At 41.7% G+C, this 26,814-nt stretch overlaps 1 protein-coding gene across 5 annotated transcripts in view; it reads right to left on the bottom strand.

Annotated features, from left to right (window-relative positions):
- PIEZO2 (piezo type mechanosensitive ion channel component 2) overlaps positions 1–26,814 on the bottom strand; it is a 427,346-nt gene that overhangs the window by 180,533 nt on the left and 219,999 nt on the right. The gene's annotated exons all lie outside the window — the stretch shown is intronic.

Below are 26,814 nucleotides of genomic sequence, written 5' to 3'. Positions count from 1 at the left end.
AGAATATAGATCGCTTAGGGATTTGTCCACAAAGAACTACATGAAAATGACAAATACCTACTTCCGGGCCCAGGCAGGGGGATGCAATCGCCTGTGTCGGTAATGTTCAAGTTCTTAAGCTGATTAGTGGTACAAAAGTATCTCTTTAATGTTTCATACTATTTTTAAAAGCTGGAACAGTCATACTGCTTGGAATTCCTCGTGTAGAACATATGTTAAAAACAGTAAGTCACTTACCTTGCCTGGGAAAGGTAATGACCAACTGATGCCATAATGGCCATGATTATATTTGGTCTGATTTACTCATTGATCAAATTCAATTACTACCCTTCTGTCAAAGTCCAGAGAAGAAGTGAGACAGGTGTGTATATTCATGGGAAAACCACTTTATTTTTCTTAAGTTTTGGTTTCTCACTGACAAAATGACTTCTAAGTGTCTTCCCAACTCTAAAATTTTATTTTGACTAGAAAAATCCAAAATAAGGAGGCAGTGAAATTGAGATGAGACCAGGAAAGAAGAAACAGGCATTTCAGGTATTGCCAACAAGGAGCATCCAGGTATGAACACAACCACAGTCATCTTCAGAAGTTCAAAAACAAACAATTCTAGGGGCCAGCCCCATGGCCAAGTGGTTAAGTTCGCGTGTTCCACTTCGGTGGCCCAGGTTTTCACGGGTTCGAATCCTGGGCGCAGACATGGCACTGCTCATCAGGTCATGCTGAGGCGGCGTCCTACGTCCTACATGCCACAACTAGAAGGATCCAAAACTAAAAAATATGTAACTATGTATGGGGGAGACTTGGGGAGAAAAAAAGCAGAAAAAAAAAGAAGATTGGCAAGTTGTTAGCTCAGGTGCCAATCTTTAAAAAAAAACCCAAAACAAACAATTCCATTCAGGCCAGTCCTTTGGGGAGCAAGTCCTTAGGTTTAGAGTTGGTAGGAAGGTAAATTTCAATTGAATTCCAATAAAATGATTAAAATATCAAATGAGCATTATGTAAATGAATATGAACTATTGAAATGGTTGTACCTAGTTCTCTGGCGGCCTCTGAAGTTCACGAACTAGGAGTCTACTTTTGTTTTTCTTAAGTTTCTTAAATATGACTCTATCTAATTCAGGTCCATTGGTCACTCAGATTTAATAAATCACTTTAAGAGCAGACAAAGTGAATGTGTATCTAATAGTAAAAACAATGAAAGAGATAGGACTCTGATTTCAACTGCTTCCCACATATGTCTTAAAAATACATACCAAGGCTTTCTTTTTATTTAAAATCCTACCTCATATAGCAAGTTATGTATAGCAAGACTAATATGTTTGATGTAAATGGAAAAAGGTTTAGATTAGAAACTCCGGAAAGAAAGGCAACATTTGTAGAGAATTACTTTCAGTATTCAAATCAAGGGGTTCCCCAGTTGATGATGCATTAGAGAAGTGAAAGAATTAACTCAGTTCTGTGAATTTAGATAAAATTCTAAAATAGCAATTAAATGCCAATTTCTAAGTATCTAAAGGCATAAGTTGGTGCAGGATTTTCTTGATAATTTCTTTTTTTACATTAGTGGCTGGATTTGTGTCAAGTACTTTAAAGCTCCAACTCTGCTGGAATATTTTAACCCACTTATCTCAATGTGATATAAGTTGCTACTTTCCATTTGGAGCACACACACTTCATTCCCATACCAGTGTGTTGCAGGCTTTTCACTTCTGTAATTTATGAGGCAGAGGGTCAGTCGGGAGAGCCTGAAGGTCCTGGCTTTGAGGTAGGACATTCCCAGAAGGGAAGAGAAGAGAAGGGAAGCGAGGGCTAAGGGGACTGTCTCGTCTTCGCCCCCTTGCGCTCGGCTGTTGAGAAGTGTGCTGGAGCTGGTGGGTTCCAGCTCTGTGTTCAGGAACAATATATTACTAGCTTGAAATTGACCACATCGGGAGTATTTATGTCATGGAAATTGGCAAAAGTTGCAAATCAGGTACTTTCACCCCAGAGAGCTGGTTGTTCAACATGTACTAGCATACCACTGTTGCTATCAAAATATCAAAACAAACAAAAAAGAAAATAAAACAAAACCCTAAAACAGTAATAATAAAACTCACTCCCTCTGCCATGTGACTCTCCTGGGAAAGATTCTAAAAAATACCCTAAATCTGATAGCATCAAATCCACAGTCTTCCACCTGGAGTTCAAGGCTCCCCATCCTCAACCTTAGTTATTGTTCCTTGTAAACTTGTACCCCTTCTTCCAGGCTCCTCCCCATCCTATGACAGTGACAGATTCATTCCAACTTCTGGATCTTTACAGATGCAGTTTCAATCACTTTGAGTTTTCACCCTTCTCTTCCACACTGTCCCAATCAAAAATAACACGTGTGCTCTTTTGAACTTGTTGATAGTAACATTCGTGTAAAAGGTCATACATTCTGTCCGCCAGTCTCACCTCTTGTCAACTTCTGCAGGCAGTTGAGAGCTCCTCACTTGCTTCACTTTTATTTATTTTGCGACCACAACAAGGCTACCACCAAGGAAAGGTTCTGGTGAAACCCCCTCAGAAAAGCTTTCTTATTGCTTGTCAAAAATAATGATAAAAATGCAAATGTGGTGACCCAAGGACTTTCTCTGGTTGTCCTCTACTCCATGCTGGGGAACTGCTTATGCCCTGCCTCTTGCATTTGGCTTTTTCTTACTTACTTTCTCCGAGTTTGCAAAGGATATTCTGTCCTCCTTCAACAACACTAATTCCTATAGATCATTGTTTGGAGTCCCCAAGTCATTTATTCATAACAAAAGAGAAAACTCTGTCATAACATTTATAAAAACAGTTGCCCCACCCGGCGCGCATCCTGAAGTGGTCTGCCTTCCAAGTCAAAAACAAAGCATTGGTCACACTGTCCAGCTGGTGAGCTACCAGGTTCTGTTGGTGGCGGGGTTATAAGGACAACATTAAAAACAACCAGAAATTTCCATCCTTAAACGACACTGGCAATAAACACAACGTGTCATATCAGATGTTCCTTCCTGCTTAAATTACTGAGTTGAATAGCTTGGGGAAAATGAATAAAATTTAATTTTGTTAAAAAGAAAACAAGACATGCAATGGGTGGTTGCAACGGAGTAGCACATTTATCCTCTTCATAAACACTGGACCAGAAAATAGCGAGGCATTGTGTGTCACCACTGGAAGATTGCATGGAGTAAAGAAAATAGCACGAACTTTGGACTTCAAAGACCTCAAATTGAACCCTATTTCTGCTAATTTAATTCAACAAATATGTATGAGTATCAGATCACAGGCATTTTGCCAGGTCCTAGGCAGGCAGTGCTGAGAGAGACACGGGGACCATTCGTAACAAGGTCTTTGTATAGTAGGAGTGCATGATACAGGGCAACTCAATTTCCCCAGACAGATGAAGGCAACGTTGCATGCATGTTGAAGGCTCAGCACAAAAGAGGGAATAATTAACTCTATTTGTCAAGTGGATAATAGGGACAGTAACCTCAGAGAAGTGTGAGATAGGTTTTGAAGGATGTCTGAAACAGCATGGTGTGTCCAGGGAATTGTAAGAAAATTGATTTTGCTGTGATATAAAAGATGAGAACAAACGGTAGGAGGTAGGTTTGAAAGGTACCAGGGTCCAGGCCAAGGAGGACTTTGAATGTCATTTGAACATTTAAAGGTCAATGCCAAGGCATTCAGAGAGGTATTGGTCAATATTTATGAGCCACTTGCTTTTATCTGAACAAATGGCAAGTTAACGTCTCAGTTTCCTAAGTTATAAAAAGAAGAAAATATTACTTCCCCCATCAGGGTGTGACAATAAATGGAGAAGTTTATTGTGCCCCTCCCTCTGCCCCCTGCTGTTGGGCAAATTTTGAGTGAGTGGCAGAAGCTGGACTTGGGAGAGGACAGTGGGGTGTGCTGGGATGAAAAAAGAACCAGTGTTTGTTCCTATTCAAGTGTGTGAGTTTAGAAACTCACAATGTCAGCTCCAAGGAATCCAGTGGAGAACAAATGCAGGATCTGAAGAGAACTCAAAGCAAGAGGGAAGGGTAAACAGAACAGGCAGCCCAGAGACTGACAAAATGATCAGAGCGCACATGCGAGCACACAAATGTGCACACACATGCACACACACTCTGCAAATGAGCTAAATCAAGTGAGCGGGAGCTCAGTCCAGGTGCAGAAGGCATGTGCTGATGTGTTTTGTGCATTTGTGTACAATGAGTCTAGACAAGATATCTCCATCTCTTCTCACCCCTTCTCTCAACACCCGTGTGTACTCGCCCCAAAAAGGACCCTCTCCTGCATTACCGCCATGCCCTGCACTCTTCCCAATCAAGAAACCAGTGTTGACACAACGCTACCACCCAATAACGGATGCACTCCTATTTCACCAGATGTGCTGACAATGTCTCGTCCTCCTTTGGGCCTGGAGCCCCCCACGAGCAGCAGTGCATGTGGCTGTCATGGCTGCTCAGTCTCCTTCCATCTGGGACAGCTCCTCAGTCTTTCTTTCTTCATCTTTCACGCCCTTGACAGTCTCTGTGAGTGCAGTCTTTCATTCCGTAGGATGATCCTCAACCTTGCTCATGCTTCTTGCCAAAGTACCACAGAAACGATGCTGTGCTCTTCTCAGTGCACCAGCTGGGGGCACAAGATCCCCACGTGTCCCACCTCAACCATGTCCAGCCACCACCCTTAGCCGTCATCAACAACTCCTGCCTGGACCAACTACCATTAGGACAGCTGCCAAAGGTGATTAGCTATGTCCATCATTATTAATTGGTGTTCTACTGCAAGCAAGCACTTCCCCTTATCTTCAATTAATTAATTCTTAGCTAACTAATATCGGTGTGGATTCATAAAGTCCTGTTTTACTGGATGGGTTGTACTTTGAAACCATTATTTATTTTGAAGCTCAGATTGCTCTTGAGTTGGAAGAGCCCCTGGAAGCTGGCCCCTGTGACATGCCCCTATCACTAATGAGGTGTTCCCCTGCTCTCTGATACAGTAAGGTTTTCATGCCCATCGTCTATTCCCTCTGCTCCCAGCCCTTCTCTCCTCTGGGTTCCATTTCTCCAAAGAGCCCTGTTCATTTGTAGTGGAGATGGTATTCAGAACTGGGCGCTCAGAGGTCTGACGCTTGGCGTGCTCATTGCTTCTCGGCCCTCTCCCTTGACAGAGGTAAGAAATAGATATTTGTGTTTATTTTATTACACACAAATATACATTTATAACTATGTCTATGTCTTTCTGCGCATACAAATTTTAAAAACCCATGAGTTCATTCTGATACTTCCTGTTTCAATTTAACACCTCACAATTCTTACTTGTCTCCGCTTGCCATACTTACAAATCTTTGCTCAGATAGTGAGAAACCTGGCTGCTGTTATCCTTAATATATTTAGTTATACGCCCAATTTTTTGTTTAATGTAACTGATTTCCAAATCATTCCAGCTACCTCATCTACCTGCCACTTCTGCAACCCCTGGTACAGGGTGTCTTTCTCATACTGGGGGTGCTCTCACCAACATCTCCCTGCAGCCCCCACCCATCACCCTGCTTCCTCAGACGCCTGGTATGCAGCTGCGGCTGGGACTTCAAGGTGGCACCGAGTCTCCTAACTTGTGTGGTTTGTGGACACCAATATCTAAATGCTTAATTGGAAGGGGAAGGAAAGAAAAATGCAGAGGCAAGGGAAGATGGGAAAGGACCTCACTGATTCTTGATAGCAGGGAGATTTAAAAAGAGGAGATGGTAAGGAAAGACGAGAACACGCTCGAGTCAGCCCATATGCGCACAGGTACTTCTGTCACCTGCAACGTTCCAAGTTCCAAATCCAGCTTTGCATTCCTCCCAAGTACTCGCAGTGTTTGTTCTTCCTCTGTCTGTGACTTGTCTTGGGAATAAAATACCACTAAGCAAATGTTTAAGGAAAATAGCAGCGAATTAATCTGAACCACACCCTATTTGACAGAACTCAGAGTATTTTGATGAGCTCAGATTGAGAAATCTTTTTGTTTTGATATGAATTATTTATGTGACTATAATGTCTTTGCTAACCAGAGAAATTAATCATGTGCAGTTAAAATACATTTTTTGAAGGCAACAGTTACAAGTATGCAGAACAATAATGTGCAGTTTGCAGTAACCTCTGAGGTGCTGGCTTATGCTGCAACAGTTTGGTTAAGGTGAGGGCTGTTTCCAGAATCTTGACCCTGCATGGTTCTGAATTAGAAATGGCCAGAGACACCTGTGCATGATCTGGAACATGCAGGTGAAGGAGGACCATTCTTTCTGATCTCTTCAGAGCTGGAAGCAGTGAGGGGCTGACAAAGAGGCATGGGCTACGTTCTGCTTGTCCTGCTTCTCCTCCACTCGATGCCCAGCCCTTCTTCCCGAGAGCTGGCTGCCAGGCCCAGCAGACCCGGCCCAGCACCTGATGCTGGGCTGCAGATCCAGAGAAGCAATAGCTGCCCAGAGGACAGAGCTCCCTGAGCACCTGTCCACGAGCACCCCAGCAGCACCCCCTCCACCTGCTGACGCACCTGACTTCTCAGATGGACTGGCTCACCTCCACTTTCCTCTTGGACCTTCACCTCCCCAGCACCGCCCACAACTGTGTACAATCTACTTCCTAGAATAAATTCTTTATCTCATAACAGCGTGGCTCTGCTCCCCCACAGAACCCTGACTGACACACTCCGATTGTAATTCTTTAATTGGCTTGCAAAGCTCTTGTAAATTATTTGTAAATTATTGCAAATTGGGAAGCAAGAAAAATCTACTCTGTCTAAACTATAGTCCACACTCTGGAGGTGAGTGATTTATGCCAGGTTATTGGCAGATACATAGTCTTGGGGTCTCCGTGTGCTTGACCTGAAATGTGAGGATTATGAATCTTACCCCCCCAACATATTTCTGAGACCGAGTGGTTATCATTTGTCAATGGGACAGTCTGCAAATGTCATGAAATATAAGCATTTGCCATCATTGCAGGGAATGGCTCACAGTAAGCAGCTAAAACGGGAAGAAACTTCTCATCTGCTTCCAAGTATATCTGCTTACTGTATATCATGTTGGACATTACTCTCCAGCCCAGTGTTTTCTCACTGCAGGTCATGACTATTCGTTTACTACAAAATAAATTTAGGGGGCCAGCCTGGTGGCATAATGGTTAGATTTGGAGGCCCAGGGTTCATGGGTTCAGATTCCGGGTGTGGACCTACATACCATTCAATAAGCCATGCTGTCGTGGTATCCCACATACAAAATAGAGAAAGACTGGTATAGATGTTAGCTCAGGGACATCTTCCTCACCAAAAATAAATAAACAAAATAAAATAAATTTAGTGGCCATCAACCAGCATTTTCTTTTACATGAAGCAGTGGAACAAAACGGAATGAAAAATATAGGTGTGCATTGCATGTGGTAAGAGTAGCTATTGCTTTTTGAAATTTTACAAATTTTCACTATACTGGATCATGACATAAAATAGATTTCTTAGTGTGGTCACAGAAAAGAATCTGAAAATCATCCTCTAGCACAACTCTGTTCTATCAAACAGGCAGGGCAGTTGTGCAGGGCACAGACAAAGATAGCACAAACCCTTTCTCCAAATCTCTCAAAGTCAATGCATTTCAAAATGCTTATTCTTCCAGATTTCAGAAAGGTACCTCTACTATATGATGTAACACGGGCAGCAGGCATAGGGCAGTGCCCCCACCAGGTACACATGCCTGGGACAGTTCACACGAACTGCCGTGGTCTTCCCTGAGCTACCAGGTGAGTTCAGGTCAGGAGAGGTTCTGCCATCAAAAAATTAGGCTCAATGTTCAGTTTTCAGACATTATCGATTTTGAGATGAAAGGTGAAGGAAGTGGATATGTATGCAAGCTTATCATAACAAATTAGAAGTACTAAGCGGTAAAATAAATTAAAATTGTCCCAGGAATGAAATATTAATCACATGAGTGGAAAGCATCTCTGAATTTTTAACTGTCAAAAGATGTACCCTATGTTAAGTAAACCCAAGAAATGAAGATACAAATCTGTAAAGCAAAAATTATAACGTGATGGCCTACACTGCAAATAGAATTGCCAAAGAATATCTCTAAATATACCTCCCCAAGCACTTAAAATGTGATTTAATTTTCAAAAGTTTGTTCAGCAAGCATTTTGAGTAACACAGGATTGATTGACTGGCAGGCAGACTGAAGGCAGAACTGACAATTAAGAGCCTCCTGGAGTACGAGAAAGATAAATATACGTCCACACAAAGAACTGTATGCAAATGTTTACAGCAGCTTTATTCACCATCATTAAAAACTGTAAAATGACCCAAACATCCACCAAGTGGGCAATAGATAATTGTGGTGGTCTAGACAATTGAATCATAGTAGCAATAAAGGGGTGTTAAAGTACAGATACTTTCTACTCTATGGATGAACCTAAAAAGCATTATGCTAAGTGTACGAAGCCAGGCACAAAAGGTCACATGCTCTGTTCAAATGACAATCTGGAAAAGATAAAACCTCAGAAACGAAAACTGGACCAGCGGCTGCCTGGGCCTGAGAGAGAGGGGAGATTGACTACAAAGGGCCAGAAGGAGACTTTCTGTGACGATGGAAATATTCTATATCTTGATTGTGGTGGTGGTTACATGGCTGTATATGTTTGTCAGACTCAAAGAACTATACCGCTAGAAAGGGGAGAATTTTACTGAACGTAAATTATACCTCAATAAACCCGATGAAACAGAGAGAGAGAGACAGAGCACATCCTCTGGAGGAATCCAGCATGAAGTGACAAAGGCAGTCTAGAGTGATGGAGCAGGGCTAGAGGGGAAGCCAGATCTGAGACAATGTAAATGAAGAAACAACAGCAACCAAACCTACCCATCACCTGATACAAACGTCATGCTGTAAACAAGCTGCATCTGTAAATATGCAACTATTGAAAATAACACAGAAAGTGTACCAAACGGCAGAAACTGTCGTGTGACTCTTAACATTCAGAAAGAAAGATGGTCCCGCACGTCCTTGAGCGTTTCACTGCGGTATTTCCACAGAAGCTGCCTCACTGGCTTCTCTTCCCAGGGGATTTCCCTAAGAGAAAAATTTATGGCAAGGACAAAATCAACATTGCTGGATGCAGAGGAAACAGTTTCTGTCGTGAATCCCTCTGCTTGAAATTCTGGGAAATTATGTTTTAACAGTTTAAGACCTATTACAAAATCACTGACTTATGGGATTATGGCTAAGTTATTGGGAGACTTACTCCTAAACAAAGATTCATTACTTTTATAAATAAACAAATAAAATAAACACTCCTAGAGTGAGCTGTGGCCATTGAGATTTGAATGCCTACAGATTTGAACAGTGCGTGTTTCTCTCCTATTTTCAGGATACGAAACTTCTGTTCTAGCCTGGCTGGATTTCTCAAAGATACTCACGCAGGGCACACTCACTCGCATCCTTATTCCTGTCACTGTCCCTCACAAACTCTCCCCTCTCCCTTTGATCCACCAAGATGAAACCAGCTTCCCACATTAGGTCTCTCCCTTCCAGTCCAGAACCATGGTCTCGATTTGGGTGCCTTGATCACTAACACAAATGCTGTCCATGTTGACACTGAGCTTTTCAGGTGTCTATCTGAGAAAAGGGGGGCAATTCAGGATATCATTTCTTATGCTTCTTTCCCAGCCTCTTCATGTCTACCTAGAAGCTGGGTATAAGTTATTTACTTAATAAATATCTCTTTATTGGATTGTAAAGAAATCATCATTTTTCATAGTTGATAAATCTGGTGAGACTGAAGGTTCCATAATGGCTGTTTATGCTGTCCTGAAGTTCTCAACTTACCATGCAATTTATAACAAGCACTTCAATTAAATATTCTTTGAGTGCCCAGGAAGTGCAAGGCACTGTCACGGCTCTGGGGCTTCCTCCTGGGACATGGGTGTTTTAAAGTCGCATGTCTGTAGATTCCACAATCCCTCCCCTACCTTCCTGAGAGGAAATTCTCTAATAGAGAAAAGAGTTTGGCCTATGCTTCTACCTGGTTTCTCCTCCCCTTGAAGCCTCAGTTGGCTTTTGTATGCCCAGAGAGATTGTCACGTGTCCTCCAGGCACTTGCAAGCCCCAGCTGGGCTACTCCCGCTTGTTTGGTAGAGAAAGCGAATCTCTTGTGAGGTTGCTTGGCTCCCACGCCAGAGCCGCTGACAGAACAGGGTGCTGGGGGGGATGGCGCGGTTGGTCAAATACATGTGCAGGGTCAGGGCCCAAGTGGACTGGTGACTATGGTGTGCCTAACTCAGACAACAAGGGTAGGAAGGTTAGGGAACCACCCCAGTGTTAGCCACTGGAAGGGGTCCACTCCTCTGACCCCTAGGTTTAATCCCTACCCAGTGCCTCTCAGTGGTAGATGGAGTGGGTTTTTGGGTTTTGGTTTGTTTGTTTGTTTTGCGGGGGTTATTAGCTAAAAGTAACTCAGGGCAATGTATGGAAGACTGGTAAAACATATCAGCATTCCTGGGGGGATGGAGTTGGGGACAAACACCAACCACTCAGCTGATGCATCCTAGTAATACTGAATGAGTCAAACAGAACAACATTCAGGAGCAGCCCCATGGCCAAGTGGTTAAGTTCGCGCACTCCGCTTCGGCGGCCCAGGGTTTCGTGGGTTCGGATCCTGGGCGCAGACATGGCACCACTCATGAGGCCATGCTGAGGCAGCGTCCCGCACAGCACAACTAGAAGGACCCACAACTAAAATATACAACTATGTACTGGGGGCATTTGGGGAGAAGAAGAAGAAGAAAAGAAAAAAAGAAGATTGGCAACGGATGTTAGCTCAGGGCCAATCTTTAAAAAAAGAAAGAAAGGATTTCACTTTCAGCCTGGGGAATTTAAAAAAGAAAAAAAAAGGGGGGCTGGCCCCGTGGCCGAGTGGTTAAGTTGGCGTGCTCCACTGCAGGCGCCCCAGTGTTTGGTTGGTTTGGATCCTGGGCGTGGACACAGCACTACTCAGCAAACCACACTGAGGCAGCGTCCCACATGCCACAACTAGAAGGACTCACAACGAAGAATATACAACTATGTACTGGGGGGCTTTGGGGAGAAAAAGGAAAAAAAAATGAAATAAAATCTTTAAAAAAAAAAAAGAACAACATTCATTTCTTCCCACCATTTTCCTTCACAAAGTTAAATACTTGTTTTCTGGAAAGTGCTGATGACCATCTGACAGCTAGGGGCAAAGCCTAAGCATTCAGCTTCAGATTTCTAAGGACAAGCCCCTCCTTACCCCCTGCACAACGCGGTCTACATCCATTAGTGTTCTAATACAACACACAAGCAAATTCACAGAAATTACATTCCTTCTCCTATGGAATTCGATTATCTGTGTAGATTTCTAAGCAAATATATTTTGCCGGTCAGAGCATAGTGCAGAGAAGATTTCAAACCCAAACATTTCTCATGATGATCAAGTGAAAACAATTTTCTCTGTTTACGGCAAGCAGGTCAATGAATGGCATCCGGTACAAGCCATTTGAAGCGACCTCTGTGGCTTCTCTGACTTCTTTCCTTAATGTTTATACTTCCCTGTGCTATTGACTTGTAAATTGATCGGCATTTTCTGTTTGCTCTGTGAATGACATGCTCTCAGGTTTTTATTGCTCACAAGTTAGGAGATAAGGACAGAACTATGAGATGTTAGTTCACTGCTCTGCCGGGGGTGTTGTCACCACCTGTCTCCACCTGGTCTGAAGAGCAGGTTCCTGTGGTTTGTTCTGCTCACCACCTACTGTGCCCCAAGACTTGTTGGGGATGGGGTCCAGAATTATTTGCTTCTCTGCTATGGTCTCCAACACAATTTCTGCAGGAAAAAAATCTCTCAGCCTCTCAGGATGAGGTGAGCCACTCCTAATTCACTGCAGCAATGGAAGAATGCCACATAGATTCCCAAGTCCCAAGATTCTCTTGTGGAAAACTAGGAATACTAAATACCATTGCTTTCTCCTCTGGCCATGCCTACTGATAAGTGTTTCCTACGTGAATAATACTCATGAATTTTCTTCATTTCCACCAACTTTAAAGACATGTTCAATGTACATGGATGACTTCTACAATTGTTCTCTTAGGGTCAAAGGAAAATACCATCTGTTACCAACAAATTGTAATTATTTTATATGCTCCTTCTGAAACAAGGGCCACAACTCTTGTATGTATTTCTAAAGTCCTCTTCCTCTTCCTTACTCAGTCTTCATAAAATATTCCATCTTTAAAGCTTTCTCTGCTATAGAATGATATTTAGGTAGCTTGATGCAAACTCTGCAAGCCCTTCTTAGTCATGTAGATGAAATCCTTCTAGATAAAGTTCTAGCTTACAAATCATCTATGAAATTTAGTGCAACCAACGTTATTTTGTATCTGCTCTGCCTAAGGCACTGTGCTAAGGGCTCAGTCATGACTATAATCCTCTGTTTTGGCATGGATGCTATCTGAAAGGTATAAGCTTTACCTAAGACAAACTATGTATAATATGGAAAATCAGGACAGAGAGGTGTCAGAAAGGGGTGAAGTGATATAAGGGGATGCCTATAAGATGGCAAGATTATGACAATAAGGCAGGAAGCAAAGAAGAGTGTTTTAGACAGAAATAGAGGATTGGGAAGAATTCAGACTTCAATCATCAGGAAACTTAAGATGTGTGTGGAAGGAACTAACGAGAGACAATTTGACTGGAAATGTGTGTGGGGGGGTTAATTCGGGAGAGTTTTGAAAATTAGGTTGGGGACTTAGAAATTAATTCAGTAGGCAAGTGAATAATTTCATTATATCTCTGTTTTAGTAAAAACAACTTAGTTTTCCAGTCTAGCAGGAAGGGATTGTGGAAAAATTGGAATAGGGCAGTAAAATAAGGTGGAAGGTTCATATTCCCAGGGAAGAGTAAGGTGGGTCTAAACCTAAATGAAGATGGTAAGAAGTGTGCAGCAAGGAGCAAGTGGACATCAGAGCCTTGCAGAGGTAGTAAAGAGTTTCTCCCCTATGTGGAAATCAGCGTGGTAGGGGAGTGAGCCAAGAGGAGGGCCAGAGGAAGGAGCACATGGGCATAGGAAGCTTGGGAGTCATGCCTGATTGAAGTTTCCCTGAATCCCCTTAACAACCGGGGGTGCAATAAACTGCGGCAAAAAAAGGAGGGAGGAGAGAACACAGCCAGTGATATTTACACAGAAGCACCACTCAGGCATCAGGATGGTACCCGACGACTAAGAAGACCTTCTCCACCTCCACAGAGGGTAAGCAAAGGGAAGGAGCACGGGCTTTGCAAACAGAAAGACCTAACCGTCACTCGCTTGTGTGTAAAGAAGTTACTTAGCCTCTTTGAATCTTCATTACATGTTACCTACAAAAATGGTGCAATACTGTAAATGTGTGCTACTTCAAATATTTTGCGTAAATTTAAAGAGGTTTGTGTGGCCGTGTGCATGCATAGAGATAGGTCAGGAAAAAGAAGAGCCAGAGGAATTGCTTCCACTGTATTCATCTAGGATGATGCATTTCCAAGGATCCCAATGGGAAACTCAAACAGTTCCTGAGATATGCCTAATATAAACTGTCACTTTATCCAAGCAATAATTTCTTGCTCCCTAGCCAAGGTGTTTACGTGGCTGAGCAATGGAAAAGACATTTTACTGAAGTTCGAGCTATGAGAAACCTAATTTCAGACTTAAAGGTAAGATGCAGAACAAATAAGAAATCTGAAACCTATGCTTGTATCTGACTATTAGCACAATTCTCCAAAACATTCCATTTTATAGACTCAACATCCAAATTTTACCTCCACATCAAACAGCATGAATTTCCTGTCTATCATTCATCACACTGTCTACACCAAGACTTGAAATCTTTAAGTGACATATTATACAGTTCATTTGTTCATGTCACTAATGAAATCTAAACGTTCCTGCTGGTACCCTGACTCTGTATGGAACACAGTGCCAAGGTAGCCCCCAGGGATTCAGTTTTCAGTTCAAGCATGCATGTTCTCTGTAGGACCGGGACTTTATCGCTCATTAACCCGATCACTGTTTATATTAGTCATAATGACTCGATTTAGCAAAGATGGAGATTACAAATCAGAAAATCTTTTCTTCCAGCCATGTCTTCAAAGAAAGTGAAGTATTAATGAAGGATTACGTCTTTTATTTTTCTAGAGGAAAAATGGACCTGTTCACCAAATACTTCTTGAATGATGTCACTATGCTTGAATGAAAAAAGGTGAAGCTATGTACTTTTCAAGTTGGAAGTGAAAGCCTTAGGTAAAGCTCTCAACACCCTAAGAAATGTAAATCACCTCCTTAGAAAAGTTTAATGAGACTGATTAAATGACACCACATAGATCTAAGAGCCTCAGATGTAAGATCTTCTAGCTTTTCTTCTGCTTGGTGGGAGTTACAGGCTCTTGTTATGGACTGAATGTGTCCCCTCAAAATTCACATGTTGAAATCTTAACCCCTATTGTAACGGCTTTGGGGGTGGGGCCTTTGGGAGGAGATTAGGTCAGGAGGATGGAGCCCCCATAAATGGGATAAGTGCCCTTATAAGAAAGACCCCAGAGAGCTCTCCTGCTTTCTTTCTGCTATGTGAGGACACAGTGAAAATATGGCCATCCATGAACCAGGAAGCAATTCCTCACCAGACACTGAATCTGCCAGCACGCTGAACTTGGACTTCCCAGCCTCCAGAACTGTGAGAAATAAATGTTTGCTGTTTAAGCCACACAGTCTGTGGTATTCTGTTATAGTACCCTGAACGATTAAGTCAGCACTTAGTAAGTGCTTATAGCAACAAGGAATGAGACTTCTGTCTACTCTCTTATGATGAAACATGCCACTCTCAGGACAGCGGGTTTAAATTAAATCTGAAGAATTCTGGTCATCTGACAGGTGTGCTTCGGCAGCCAGTACTTTGTTCTCAGTTGTAACACAGTAGTTTTCTCTAATGGTGCCTAAGGGGACAGCTAGTCACCATGTCCTTGCAAATCTGTGATGCACACATTTCGATCCCAAACCCTGACATGCTGCCAGGCTAGGCTAGGATATGAGGATCCCTCCTGCCTGACCACAGCATTCATTTTTGCCTAAAATCCTTTTAATTGAGTATTCCAGTCAGCCACTAGCAATGAATCTGAGCTCCCTGGATAAATGCTTGTGGAAAACAATATTACTGCTTAGTACTGTGCTTGATCTTTATATAATGAGAAATTTTGAAAGGAAAGAGGACAGGGAGAGGAAGAAAAGATTTATTAAAAAAAAGGCTACAAGTGCCAAAGAATATTTGATATATGTACCCTATCCTTGTCTGAGAGAATAAATTCTGTGACTTTAATAAAAGCTCAGCAAATGCCAAAGAACGATGGTGGGATGCAGGAAGAATCACCCCATCTGACTCTCTGCTGTGTGTCCAAGCTGGCCTCATTGTGCCAACGTAGGAGTGACGGTGCTGGTTCTATTTTATAAGGAGTAAAGCACTAGAATTGTTTCTACCATGAAGGACACTCTCCAACCCTCGGGCTTCTGTCTGGTCTTTCTAGTGGTGTTATAAGCAAGGACTCTGTACTGTGAATGAGCTGCAGAAAGGTGTGGAGCAGGGAATGTAAATCTCTACTTTTGTTAATACATGCATGCTTACACACACACATATAGGCATGTGCGCACACACACAAACACACACACAGCAGGGGGCATTAAGAGTAAAGGAAAACAGAGTTATTTCTGACAACTGTCACTCTGATCAAGGCAAAACAGCAGGTTGAATGGTGGTGTTCAGAGTTGAAATCCGTTGTCTACAACTTGTAACCCTCGTGATCACTGGGTGAAGGGGCTTTGAGCCTTGGTTTCTATATCCGGAAACTGGTATGGCGTTACAGCCGCTTCAGAGGGCTGGGAAGCTTCATAGAGATGAGGCATGCACAATCTTGTCTACAGTTCTCAGTTCAATATTATTATTGTCATTATTGATATAATTATTCTTATTAAATGTTGGCAAAACAAATTCATTAGTAATAAAATTCCATCTCATTGAATTTACTAAACGCAAATTCAGATCTGGATTTTAACCAATCTTGATTTTAAAAACTCCCATTTCCAGCTCTCCTGCTTAATTTCTCTGTGCCTTGGCGTAACCACATGCAAAAGAAGGGAGAGGTTCTCTCTGGGGTCTCTGGAGCTCTCAAATCACATGACTCGGTGGCCCAAGTTTAACTCCTCTTTCCCATCTGCTCCCAGGTAATTGAAGGAGGGAGACAAACATTTGTAGACGTCATAATTTGAGAAAGAAACACAAGGGTGTCTTCATCTGAAACAGGGCATTTGAACTGAGGTTCATGGACTGTGCTGTGTTTCTGAAGTCTTTGAATCCTCTGAAACTGCAGGTAAAATGCTTTGTTTATGTGCATATGTGTATTTTTCTGGAAAGTGAGTTTATTACTTTCATCAAATTCTCTAGGGATCTGCCACATGACACCCATGCCCCCGAAAAAGGTTATGAACCAAAGATTTCTAAAGGTTCATAATTTTGATTAAAATAATATTATAAGTACTAATAATGTCTTTGAACTTTCATAAAATAAATCCATGACAAAACTAAAATTGGAATCCAAGCTCTTTGGTTTACTACTAGTTAAGATAGTTTAGTACTGGTGTCTTAGTCCAGGTCCTCCAAAGTGTGGACCCTGAGCAGAGGCCTTGGGTGCACGTAGTTTATTTGGGAAGCCTTCCCGGAAAGTACAAGCAGAGAATGTGACAGCAAGGGATGGAGCAGAGAGAGAGGCTCACTAAGGTGCATTGTTAGTGGGTCAATGCTATAAGAGCTTCCTAGGAAGCCTTTGCAGAATCCCGTAGAGGACATGCCGTGGATTGCCCAAGGGATTGAACAGGGAGGCTGGAGCAGCTCTCCACTTACTTCTGTTGCTCACTGATGCATCTGGGGCTTTCATCTCAGGCCCTTCCAGGATGCCTTGCAAGTGGGAGAAGCAAGTTTCCAAAGCACTGGAGGAAGCCCTTAGGCAGAGAGGGAAAGAGTTGCAGGCACTAGATGAGGAGATAGCAGCTACAGGGTGGAATCAACCAGCTGGCTGTGGCCCACTCCGGAATCCTCCCACACACCCACATCCGACTATTCACCAAGGTGTAACTTCATATTTTACTTCGTAAAGCACATTTGGAATACATCCTCTCTACCATACCCATCAATTGTCACTGCCTCGATTCAGACATTTGTAGTCATTCTCCTGAACTACTGCAATAGCTTTCCAGCTGGTCTCCTTGCCTGTCTACGCCATTCTCTGGTCTATATTGCTGCCCTTGTGGCATTTCTAGAAGCACATCTAACAATATCTTTGGTTTTGGTTTTATACCTTCAGTGGTTCCTCAGTACTATCAGATAAGATCCAAACTTCTTGGCATTGTCTGTAAGGTACTTGCTGACGTTTTCCTTACCTTGTTCTCTGTTTCACTTCTGTTCTAATTTGAACCCTCATGTTCCATGTCTGACATCAGACGGATGAATTCCAATGTAACCATCTTTCAAAACCCTGCCCAGGCAGCCCATGAAGTCAAGCTTTCACAAACAAACCCCCTCTCCTCCAGCCAGGCAGCCAGGCCTTATCTCAATCTGCCCAACACACACACACACACTCACCCAGCCTTTCTTTCTTCCACTTCTGTACTACATAGATCACTATAATGGTACCTGGTACATAGTAGCTATTGAAGAAACATTTTCAAATGACTGCACTAAATGGTAGCATGTAGCTTACTCTATTTTATGTTTACATATTGGTATCTTCTATAAGACCATCCCCCTACCCCCAGCCCCCAGCATAGTTATAATAACTTTTGCTCAACAAATGTTGTCAACATGAAGCATCACACACACTGGTATGGTGGACTGTGAACGAATGGAAGGTAGAGTCACATAAAACTAAGTTTACATCTTGTCTTTGGCATTCACTAGCTGTGTGATCTTGAGTAAAATACTTGGCCACTCTGATTTTACTTTGCTCATTTGTAAAATGAGCATGGTATACTGTAGTTGATTATATTACTTCTGCTAACTAGACAGTCTCCTTCCCTGTGACAATAGTATACATCCCTGCCCCTTCCCACGGGACTTACAGTGCACTCATATTGGAAGACTGTGCTTCTCTGACCATGGACTTGGGATCAGCCATGTGACCTGCTTAGGCAACTGGAAGTAAGCAGATAGAGGTTCTGTCCCACTCGAGCAAATGCTTTAAGAGCCATTGCTTGTCTTGGCCACAGCAATTTTTCCCCACCCACAAGGAAGGCATATACCAAATGAAGGCTCTGTTTCAGCCTGGATCCCAAAATGAAGAAGGCATTTGGAGAAGAGCCGTGGTCGATCCAAAGCCTCTGCAGCTCTCATTTAACATGAGGAGGAAACAGAACTCTGGTCTTGTAAGTCGCTGAGATATGAGGCTGTCAGTTAGCCCAGCATAAGTCAGCAGAATCCAACTCTAGAATGTTGTGAAAATTCAATAAATCAGATGAGCAAAGTGCTCAACAGAGAGGCCAGCACATGATAGGTTTTTAGCAAATCTAAGTTCCTTTCACCCATCATATTCATGTGAAAACCCAAATCTAGCCCAAGAGTGGGCACAAAGTGGAGGTTTTTAAATGTTCAAATAAAAAAATGTTGGGCTTAATTTTAAACACCAAAATACAGAAACATTCTTTTCCTCTAGCCATTTCCTGAATATAAATTACTTTGACAAAAATTTTCTATCATTGTTTCAAAATAGCTTCCTAAAGTTTCCAGGAATATTTATATACAGTCGGAAAGAATTAAAGAATGTAGAAGCTCATTTTTCAGGAAGCCAGCAAAAGAACAGGTTAAATCATTTAATTAAGAAACATGTATTGTGTGGCTCTATGTGCAAAAGTCCTGCTGGCTTACAGCTACAACTACAAGGTTGACAACACAGCACCAAGCCCCATCTGAGACCTCCTTTGTTTAACTCCACAGACCACAGCCCTGGAGGGACGGTGTGATTTGAATGTAATGTTTCTTCCTTTCTGCATGCTTCTCAAAGAGGCAATATAAAGAAATGCTCGTCTGATCCAAATGAATGGGTATTCAAATTATCCATTTTATCCTATAGACTTATGACCTTAACTTAAAAACTTCAGAAAAATATAGCAGTAACTACAGAAATTAAAGTCTTTGTTTCTATCACAATTGATTTCACTTAACGATCTCATTTCTTGAAGGTAAGTTTTCTTATAGAGAAGCCCATCATAAAACCATTGTTGAAATCTACCTTTTCATTATTTCTCAACATTTTACACAACAATACCTAAAGAAACAGCACTGATTTCAAGTACACAGCTAGTGAGTTATACATAAAGCTAGAGGATAAAAAAGAATTTAAAATTGGTCTTAAATGTCCCATGGAATCTGTTCATTCTCCAAAGGAAAAGGCCAACAAAGACTAGAATTTATCAAGCACAGATTTCGTGAAAGTGGGGCCTGGTCCCCCAGAGAGATGACACAATAATATTTATTTTAAAGGCCAATTATTTATCAAACATTTATTAAAGGCCTATTATTTGCCAATACCTGGGCCGGCAGTACAGGTTGTAAGATGGGAGACATATGTCCTGCCCTTGGAAGCACAGGTCTAGTGTAGACACTGCCAGGTACGTACAAGAATATGACCACATCAAGTGACTTTATTCTACGAGAAGATAGGAGGTGATGGGAAGGCAGAAGAGGGACCCAGAGGGGTGGTGGTTCTGGAAGGAGGTGGGGGTTGGAACAACAGACCTGAAGGGAACCATAAGCAGGAATGGGGCAGCCATGAAACACGGCAAGAAGACACTTGCTCAGCCTCACTCACATCTTCCTTTATCCAGTCATTTCACTTTGCTCCCTGAGCGGGTTAGGTGCAAGGTGCCTCAGTTAACAAGACAGACACGGCCCCTGCCCTGGCAGAGCTCTCCATCTCAATACAGGGATCCTGTCATGGGAGCAGCCAGTGCCCAACTCAGAACATCAGAGTCAGCAGCTTGAGTCTTGAGATCTGGAAATATTCCATTGTTGAAATGAAGGTCAGAGAATTAAGCAATTGTTCACACCAGCACACAGAAGAAAGCCACGTCTTCCTCCCTATTCTTGGGTGAGCCAGCAGATCCCTCCCCTCCTACAAGCTGCCACAATGTAGTGACAAAAAGATGTTGGGGGTCTGGGCTCTTGACTTTCTCAGGAGCCCACACTTTAACAAGCACTCTCCAACCAGACCCCCGCACGCTTCCCCATCAACGACTCAATCAAGCGTTCACCAAAAACCTGATCAGCTAGCATGCCCTGGGCACCAGAATATCAAGGCAGCCTCATCCTTCATATCCCAAAGGAGAAACACAGGGGGAAAGTTTTTTAATACAGTATGTCCAGAGCCATAATGGAAGAATGTAAAAAGTGTTACAAGAAGAGGTGGGAGTCCTGGGAGTAATCCATCCAGAAAGGTTTCACAAAAGCCATTATGTCTAAAACTTGAAGGATGGGGGAAGCTCTCCATGGAACAGATGCAGGGGAATGGGCCTGACAACAGCCAGGCAGTGGGGGCTGCAGAGCCTCCCAGAGACAAAGTCGTGCCGGCTGAATTATGTCTACACAGGGAAAAAGCCTAGGAATATGTGTGTTTCATCATAGCAGACTGTTTTCTGGGTGACTTATATTTTAAAATATCCTTTGAAAGGGCAAGATATTTCATTCCACGATCCAAGTAGAGCATGAAATAAAATCAAGTACAATTTTGTTAATAATAATGTAATCTGAGGTACTGCGCTGATTATATAGATTTGTTAAGAATAACTTCTTTGCTTTTTGAGTAAAAAGGGATGAGAGATCAGTAAAAGATTGTTATTTTTAAATAGGCAGCAGTAAGATTTCCCAGAAAGCAGGAACTTTTATTTCTGTTGGCAGGTTACTATGCATGAGCCTATTTACTTTCTGAAATATTTTTTCTCGGATGAAAAATGTAGCTTTGGAAAGCGAAAGCCACGTTCAGAGCTAGCTCAGAGGTGATTGTGGTAGACATTACTAGAGCTTTCTGATATTTCCACTTTTTGTCCCCTTCCTGCATACACTGCAGAGTGACACCTCTCCTTCCCCCAAATTAACAAGACGACTCCCTCCGGGCCCTGCATCGTGAGCTGCAGTGACAAATGTTCCTTCTAAGTGGAAACACTTAAGATCCAGTGTGCATTCCTCCAAGGTCTCCTTCCACGTTTAAGCAAACTCAGACACACCATGTTGAGACAGAAGTGTCACAGGTTGAAGCCAGACAGTAACACAACGTGTAGAGGCAAGGTGCCCTGTAGATTTTGCCTCCTCATCAGATTTTGCACCAGTGAGAAAGAAACCTTTGTTGTAGTAAGCGCATGAGAATTTGGGCCATTCCCTAGCTGATCCACTTGTTTAGAACATGCAGAGGATCAATGAATTTATGCAGCCACGCCCACCTGCGTCATCTCAACCTGGATTAATGAATGACTGTGACTTCAAAATAGTTACAGTCATAAGCATAAAAATCTGCACAGAAAGTTGAGCTTTCTGATTGAAATGAAAACATGTGAGGCATAATATTTTTTCTCTATAATCAAAACAAAAGCAAAACAAAACAACACAACACAACTGAGTCTTCTTGTGTTCTGTAGATAGCAATACTGTAGAACCAGGAGTGGGAAGAGAGCCTTGGAGGTGGCAGGCGAGATATATGAACCTAGATCCTTCCTGTGTGACAACACACTCCTAGAGTGAAGTCCTAAAACAAACTCCTAACATCCCCCACAGAGGGCAATGGGATTGTTTGTGAGGTGACTATAACATATCATCAGGAGTTCAGTCATATAAACTGGGACAATGTGCATTTATTCTGAGACAATGCATACGATCACAGTTTCCAGAGAGGAAATGGCTGAACATCATCTCATGGCAAGTGTTCCTGCAGGGGGGGTCGGCAGAGGAAACCCCTAGGCCTTTCAGTTACAAAATGTACAACAGAGGACATCTCTGCTTTCTTATTCTTGGAGAAAGCTTTGCAGCTTTAGTTGACACAGTCGCTTCTTTTCCTTTAGATGTGACCACTTAAAAACTATCTGGTAGCAAACAGACTGACAGGCAAACTTCAAAGGACAGAGTGTTGAAAGGATCAATATCTCTTACAATTGCTCTAAAGAACCAGACAGCTTCATTTAAGAGATAATCGGAATTTCCTTTAGGAGAAAGAAGAAGGTAAACTTGAGAAGAATAAAAAGCAAAGCCATATTTAACAGCTCTGCTTGACACAGTCTTTGCAACTGTAAATGCACCATAAACTCAAAGATCAATAACTTCTATATTTAAGACACTTGATGCAATGCAGAGAATATTCTCCGCCCTTAAATGAGAACACATGGGATGGTATGGGAAAACACAGGATGACATTATTTTAAGACGACCTCTAAAATTCAGGTTGACCACCAAACTGAGAGCACTGTGCAAAAATAAAGCGTATCACTGGATATATCCCTTAAGAATATTTTTATGTGTACATCTACTTGGAAGCATAAAAAGGCATTGTAATATGGAGTTTATAATGTCCAGCTTTATTCAAAATATTCATAAAATGAGAACAGTCAAAAAGACTTGTGACCTGAGACTATGTCCCCAGAGCCACAAGGATAGGAAAAATAAAACAATACAAAATAAAAGAGGCCTAAAATTAAAGACTTCAGTGTGTTTTGGTGTAAAAATCTTAGTCTTTGGAGCCAGGCAAACCCGGAACTGAACACAGGTCAATTAGAGTGGGCAGACTACTTGATCTGAATTTCTGTACCTGCGAGACGGCGACCAGTCTACAGCGGGAGTCAACAAATTATAGCCAGTACTCAAGGCCTGCTAGGTGCCTATTTTTGTAAATAAAGTTTTACTGGAACGCAGACATACTCATTGTCTATGGCTGCTTTCTGTTACAGTGGCAAAACTGAGAAGCTGCAACAGAAACTGCATGGCCTGTAAAACCTGAAATATTTACTATCTGTCCTTTACAGGAAAAGTGTGCCAATCCTTCGTCTATAGAGTTGTCATATGGACTAGAAATTATTTAACACAGTGCTCAGCACATGGTCAGTGTTTGTATGAAATCATTATTCAAGTCAGCGAAGGTTAAGGTCATGTAAGCTAGGAAGAAAATGTTTTAGTCACCAAATCCTGTTGACAGATGAATTCTTAACCATCTTAGAAGAAACTCTTCCCCAAGGTGCTTCACTTAGGGGACAGCAAAGACCCTACCTGCTCTTTACGGAAAAATGACCCAGGATAAATGCCCATTAAAAGGACACCGAGAGACCATTTCTCAGCTATCAGACTGGCAAAGCTTCAGGTGACAGCATATTCTGTTGGCGTGGCTCTGGGGAAATGGTTACTCTCATGCATTGTTAGTGGGAGTGCAAGTTGCTGAAATTCTAGGGAGAGAAACTTAGCAATATTTAGCAAAGTTCCGTATGAATTGTACTTGTGAATCTTTGCCTTTACTTGGGTGTCTATCCCCAAGACAGCCAGCAAAACTACACAGGGGCACAAGGTTATTCATTACAGTATTTTTCTGTAAGAGCAAAAAACTGGAAGGAGCCTCAGTGTCCACCAGTAGGGTACTGGGGGAGAAAGTGTTAGAGCGAGCAGCCTGCGATCCATCCCCAGTTACCAAGGAGACACTGGGGTGGGGCAAGAAGGTAGGTGACCTGGTTTACGCTCCTTGGAAACACGTGGACTAGATGACAGGGCAAATAGATTAATGAGCGTTTTTGCTCTGGAGAGAGTCCTGATCAATGGAGTGCTTCAAGCAGGAAATCCCTGGTTTAAGATGTTATGGTAAACAAATCTTCAACCCACAGATTTATGAGGCATGACTGCCTGGACAGTGTCACAGGGGCTATTCAACTTTCTTAGGCATTAACTGGAGATGCTGCAAAATTAAATGCTCCTTGCGATGTGAGGAAGCTGCCAACCTCATTAGAAACCTCATCGATCACTGGACCAGAGAGCATGGATCTGGGGTGAAAAAGAAGGACCTGGGGAGCCACATGGGATAGCCTGGATTTCTCCCTGTGTTACCAGTGTCCCTCAGTCTCTTGGATCCTTGAAATTATTAGAGAGTTCCATACTGGACAAGACCCTGGATCTGACTCATCTCATTCTTTGTGTTAGCTTAGCCGGTGAGAGAAGTGACAAACATTTGTATACACTGATGGAAATCATCTCCAGGATACACTCTCAGTGAAAAATCTAAGTGCAGAATACTGTATATAATATGCAACTCTTCATGCAACAACAGGGCAAGGCTGTAGATATACATAAGTAGTAGATTGCATACACAGAAATATACATCAGAAGGTTAAACCAAAAGCTGATAAACATGGTAACTGTGGAAGAAAGAAGGAATCGAGCACAAGGGAAAGGGACGAAGGTGACATTTCTCTGAAAAAACTTCGTCATGTAATTTGTGCTTAGAGACATATAAATGTTATATATTCAAAAATGAAATGAAATCAAAAGGAAAAAAAATCTGTTGAAATGAAAAGGATTCTGAAACAAATGAGCCAAATTGTATGTAAAATTTAGGATATGGCCACATAAAGAAAAAAAATTTCAAGCAACTTTAGTTTTCAGTCTTTTGATTGTACGTCCTTAATGGAATATAAAATTTTTAATTTCATGAAAATTTTTAAAACTTCTTTCAGTAGTCTTATTATTAGTGGTAACATTGGTATTATTGTTATTTTTAAAATATTATAAATATATTAAAGTGAAACAAGTTCTGTTAAGAACCAAAATTTTCAGTAAAAAAGAAAAGAGATACAAATGTAATATCAGAGAAGTTAAAAATTCTATAAGGTTATATTTGAATTGGAAATATTTATGAGTTTAGGATTTATTTTTCTTAAAAAAAGTATTTCCTAGCTCCATCTATTGAAAAGTTTCAGCCCAGAAACCACGCCGCTCCAGAATTGATGAGCATCTCTAGTATTTACAGATTTATAGATTGTGGTTTCCAAACACCATTCTCCACAAAGGAGGACGGGCGCCCTGGAGGACTGGCTGACTCCAGGCCCGAATCCTGGATGGGTGGGGTACATCGAGTTGTGCTAGAAACATGGAAACTATAAAAGACCAGTGCCTGTGTCAAACAGACAAGAAGTCAACATGACGTGCTCCCCATGACCCAAAGGGAGCAATCTGAGTTCACACAGAATAGAAGGACAGAATAACAAGTTAAATGATACCACAGACAAATCCAGAATGTAAGCCTTTCTACAAGACAAGTGACCTGGCTTCTTCAGACATCAATACGTGAAGAAAGAGAAATGAAGCTGGGAGGGAATTGAGGGGAACCATCTAAATAAAGAGGCCGAACAGATCAAGATGGAATGTATGGGCTTTAGTAGCATACTGATTCAAACCAGTATCTGTAAAGACATTTCTGAGATGATCAGGAAATTTAACACCGATTGGGTATTAAAGGATGCTAAGGACTTTTTGTGTTTGGTATGATAGTGGCATTATGATTCTGGAAGAAAACACCCATATTTTTCAGAGATGTATAGTGACCTATGTAGGGACAAAATGACATAATATATGAGATTTTCTTTAAAATATTTCAGCCAAAAAAAAAAAATAGCTAAAGCAAGTATGGCAAAATCTTACTGAAGCTGGGAAATGTTCAATTTGCTGGTCTCTCTCCGTTTGTGTATTTTGACATTTTTCTTAATATGGAAGAAGAATCAAGCAAAAGACGCTCTCTCTCTTTCACGTGAAGTGAAGCTGCACCTGATTTTGCATGCCTTGTTTTAAGTTGGCCTGTGGGATCTGCCTGTCCAAGCCAGCCTCTGCCAGTAACTTTAAGAACTAAGTATGAGAACTTACTGTGGGACCTAACAGAGATGGTACTGACCGGAAATGTAGGCAGAGAAATAAATGAATCTTTGAAGCAATTAAAAAATGGTACAGGAAATGCTATCACAGTCCACCTGGTGATGAGCTATTCTCACTTGCTATTGGAGAAATCATGCATCTTAAAGTATTTTATTATTTCTTTTACATGCTCTAAGCAGTCTGCCAGCTTGATCAATGCACATAAAAACGTATTTCCAATATGATGAAAAGAACTAGTCAAAGTCTACTTTTGGACTAAGAAAGAAAAATTAAAATTACCTTTCTCGCTTTCAATAGCTGTATCTACATTGCAAGTTCAATATAAGATGCTAAATGCCACTGGGAGAGATCGATCTGATACGCTGCCATTCCGTTCCAAGAGCAGACAGCTTGGGAACTTTACTGACCCTTCCTCCACATTTTCTCACGTTATGATGAGTCCATTTTCTTTTCTTTTGGGGAGATGCTGATATAGAAATGCTTTTAGCTAAGCGCAACACGATCTCAGCCTTTCACTTAGAGCTAATAAGACCTAATAATTTTAATAATTGAGAAGATATCAATATAAATATAAATGTCTCTGTACTAAAACTATAGAACTGAACACAACATATGAGCTGAATAAGCTAGGAGAGAGTAAACTCTAGTTCCTGTAAATCTCTCCTTACACAACTTACCTTTTATACTGTTACACAGTTTAAGAAGCACTTTCAAATAAATCGCTCCATTTAATCTTCTGTCCACTCTGTGTGCAGGCAAGCATTTCATAAAGAAAGTAAAGCTCTACTTTACCAAGAAATTGAGTCTCAGGGGGC

This window comes from Equus asinus, chromosome 7, assembly GCF_041296235.1.
Source record: "Equus asinus isolate D_3611 breed Donkey chromosome 7, EquAss-T2T_v2, whole genome shotgun sequence".
Classification (NCBI taxonomy): domain Eukaryota; kingdom Metazoa; phylum Chordata; class Mammalia; order Perissodactyla; family Equidae; genus Equus; species Equus asinus.
This window is presented reverse-complemented; position numbering and strand designations above follow the sequence as displayed.